The sequence below is a fragment of the Onychomys torridus genome, chromosome 6, assembly GCF_903995425.1.
Source record: "Onychomys torridus chromosome 6, mOncTor1.1, whole genome shotgun sequence".
Lineage (NCBI taxonomy): Eukaryota > Metazoa > Chordata > Mammalia > Rodentia > Cricetidae > Onychomys > Onychomys torridus.
This window is the reverse complement of record NC_050448.1, coordinates 106020404-106024885: the sequence shown is the minus strand read 5'-3', so window position 1 is coordinate 106024885 and position 4482 is coordinate 106020404.

Here is a 4482-nt window from a genome sequence, read left to right as displayed (position 1 = left end):
AGCGAAGTCTTTGTGTCTGTGAATGGATAGTTGTGTGTAGACAAAGAAATAAGGAGCAAGGCGGACAACCAGCTTTCTTCCCCTGGATAATGTAGATGCAGAATGAGACCGAGCAGCTTCTACCTTCATGAATTGGGAAAGAATGGCCTCAGAGGTCAAAACACCGATAAGGCAAGAACATATGTGGAAGTGGTTCTCAGTAAAGGAAAACGATCACCTATGCCTTAGGATACTTTAAGTTACTAAGGTCATCAAAGACACAAACTAGAACAGACTAACAGCTCTTCCAAGGGTAGGCCTTGTATCAAATTCATCACCACCACTTAGGAGCTTGTGGAAAATGTGAACTCTCCAATTTCAGACCTACTGGGTCAGAAACTAAGTCATTTTCACAAGATCTCCAGTGATTCCAACAGATGCCAAAATCTGAGCACTAGAGTCGGTCTAGAATTAATGGGGAGAAGGGTGATCAGGATGTCCAGCCTGTGGTGTTTATGGGGTGTAAGCCCTCACACACTGAACAGAGATAGACACTTGCATCAGAACCAATTTGTTCTAAGCCTCAATGGCCTGCTCTAAGTCACTCAGCAACCACCCCATGCTCCTTGTCCATAATGCCTTGGGCCTTTAAGGACAGAGATTCTCTTTCTGGATTTGGAGTAAGACCTTTTAGTCACTGCAAACACTACTAAAGTAATGCGTGTGCAGGGATTTTGTTCTAAAGAGAGTAAGGGCTGAGGATGTAGCCCAGTTGGTAGAGAATTCAACCCCCTTCCTTTAATTGCAAAATTATACTTCTCTCTGGCTTCTTAGTAGGTGACAGTACACCAAGTTGGTGATATTACCCCCAGCTTGTACTTGGACTTAGAAACAGTCATAACACATCTTCCTTTAGTTTTAGGAGCCACATCCAGGCATGCTCTGAATTAGCCATGTGGATTAACTATTATGCACATTAAATTCATAGGATCCAGTGACTTTGGTAACTTTGAACCTCATTATTCATTTATCGATTTGGGTTCATGTTTCCCCCTTCACTGTCCAGCGGAGGAGACAAACATGTAGTCACTAAAAACTTGCCATGTGCTAAGTAGTGATAAGCACAAGACATGACCGGGGCGCAGGAGTAGCTCATCTTGGCAGGAAGGCATGTTTCGTAAGTTGATACACATGTCTTGGAAGAACAGCATGTGTTCTTCAGCTGGATCATGGGCATGGGAATAGGGACTATTTCAGACTCAAAAGCAGTCGAAGACTTGTTGAATAGTTTGCCATGGGAAAACTTTTGGGTAAGTGTTCCTGGCCTGCAGGACAGGATGTTATATAAAGCTAGTCATGTGTGATCATGTGGGCTTTATGTTCTACAGAAAGGGTCTGCATCAAGAGGGCAACTCCTGGGGGATTTAAAGCAAGGAATTGGGGGAGGGGGGCCATACCATTCAAGTTCCCTGCAGAGCTGTCTCCATAAAGTTGTGTTAACACATGCTCTTGGGTTATACTGAGGAACAGTATCAAAACTACAGATCATTTATAATTTTTTTTACATTTATTTAGCATGTTTATGTGCATGCCATGATGTGTGTGTGTGTATGTGTGTGTGTGTGTGTTCGCGTGTGTGCGCGCAAAGGTCAGGGAACAACTTTTTGGAATTGGATCTCTCCTTCCACCATAAGGGTTCCAGGGATTGAACTCAGGTTGTCAGGCTTGGTGGCAAGTATCCTTATCTGTTGACCCATCTCCCTGGGCTTTGAAGTTGCACCGATGTAGGGGTCCTTTAAAAGGCAATGTTCTTCATGAGAAATCTCATGTGGCACACCTTTTTAGTTTTCTTTTTACTTTCTTTGAAACATTGCCCTCAAGATGAGAGAGTAGGAAGAGAAGGGAAAGGGGTTATGAGTCGCAGGAGGTCTGTTTGAAAAATACTGGAGAAGGTTGAGTATAGTCTAGACTGAGTCAGTGTGTGTGTATGGGAGGGGTGGGAGTGGGATGGAGAGAAGGGGTGGATCTGAGATTTAGGAGTTACGATATTGAAGTATGGTTATGGGATAGATAAGCACTGTATATTAGCAGAATTGGGGGGGGGTGCTATGAGAAGCAGCTGTGTCCCAAGTGACTGAGGTGTGCATCCAGTTTGCCTGGATGGCAGGGGAAGGTGGCTCCGTTTCCTAGGATTTGTAATTCTGGAAGAAAAGCAGGGGTGAATGTGAATATAACGAGCACTTGTGGGGAGTCCAGGCAGTCAATGCTCCATGTCAGCTGGTCAGGAAGCCAGTGTAGAGTTAGAAAGTGCTGACTTACTCTTCACCCTGGAAATGAAGGAGTGCCTTCAGCGAGGACAACTTCTGGGCCTGGCAGCACCAGAAGAGATGCAGATTACAGCCCTGAGGGCTGAGAGTGAGTGAGCAGGTCAGGAGGAAGACCTAGCAGAGAGCAAGGAGAAAGAAAAAATAGGTAGAGAGACAGGAGCATGAGGACTTAGCGTGGAGAAGGGCAACAAGAAAGGAGTATGGGAAGGGCTTTGGCATTTGCTGATCACTGGTGTCTTGCGCAGGCCTCCAGTCATCAGTCACGTAGTGCATTGGTATGAAGTGAAATTATGCACTGCACTCTGATGTGGTGAGGGAGAGGAAAAGGTGTGAGGTAACTTATATCATCCAAATAGGTAATTCCAGAACAAAGTGACTTTCGAGTGGAAGCTGAGTTTGGAAGCATTATTACACGACCCAGAAAACATTCATTAAAGAAAAAGAAATCACACTATGGTGTGGTGTGAATGGTAGGGTTGCAATAATGAAGAAAAGTAGAGTAAAATTGTTTGTCAACTGTTTCTAAATAAAAGAAAATAGGACAAAGTTCTCAGGTATATCATTAAAACTTTATAACAATACAATTCATTATCAATGTTTGGGTTAATATTGTAATAATTACACACTTTTTACATTATGAAAATAAGTCATAAATAGTGTAAAAATAATTCCGAAGATCAACTTCTCACAAACTAGGAACCCTGAAAACAAGTTTCAAAAGTAAATTAGAAACAAATTAGAAAATGAACCCAAAGCAATTATCACCAAATTGCAAATCAGAACCTTCACAGGCCTTTGAGTCAATAACGACAGTTGGAAGAAACAACAATTCAAATAAGAAATCAAACAGGAAAGTCCAATCTTTTAAATATTTACACTGCTGAGACAATCAGGTTTGCACCATATACACAGTGAAAAGATACAACACATTATTCGAATACCCAAGTACATGAGACTGGCCCATGGAACATTAAAAAAAACAACCCACAAGGCATTGTTTGCCATTTTTTCCATTTCCCTCTCACTATGCATTTGTGTGAGTTTTTGGCAATATAAAAATAGCTGCACATAGAGATGAACTTTAAAATGTAAAAATACAAATAAAAATATAATATTTCCCAAAGATAAATCAGTACATACATCTTTTTAAAATGTCCACCTTAATGAAACATTTACAACACTATGAAGATTACCCATGCAAATGCCAATAATATGTGAGACATTCTTTGTGAGCCCGACTCATTAATATTTCTATGATATGTGAGAATATGATTTATTGAGAAATGTTGGTATTTCTTTGTTGTCAAGAAGTCAAGTGTAACAAGGTCCATCCTCCTGTCTCCAAAACGTTCTGCCAGAAATCAGAGTAGGCAGTTTATACATGTAAATGTATTTTGGTGGAAAAAGAAGCCATTAAAATGTTTGTTACTATAGAAGTAACTAAAACCTTAAATAAATTCATAAGCAATCTAAGTCAGAGGAGTGTCTCTGAACAAGCAGATGTGCTAAGAGAACAGAAGGAGGGGCAGAGGGCCTTTATATCCTAACACAGTTTGGCAGAATTATAACTGGTCAGACCTGTCAATCACCAGTATTACAGCTGGTCATTTTTAGCATTTTTGGAATGATAAGGCTCCAGCGAACCTTATAAGACAGTAGGGATTTTTTTTTTTTTGGTAAAAATGATTAAATTCTATGTTTTTGGTAGCATTAAACATGAAAATAATCTGAATATCAAGAAGGGAAGGAAATGGAGGTTTCAGATGTCAGCATTCAAGTTTCTCATGACATCTTCGAGAAGATGCTGAACTACCAGACAAATGTGGTGGGAGAGGGATTAAAATATTATTTTTTTGTGTTAAATACTTGGAAATTAGGCACATTTCATAAGTGCCAAAAATACCAAGGACAATTTCCCCATAGGTACAGAATGGTGATCTGACCATTTCCTTAAGCTAGCAGATACATACACAAAGTACATGTATGTAAACTGCCCCCCTAACACATCATATGCACAGAGTGTAAATCCCAAACCAAGAACTTTCTATTGGTAGGAGTGAGAGACATTCCAATATTCTCCATAGAATACCAGGATAAAGGAAAAGCGTCCACGGCTGCATTTGATAATGGGAAAGGAAAGCTAGCGAGGGACTCAGGCTTAGTTATGTACCAGCCC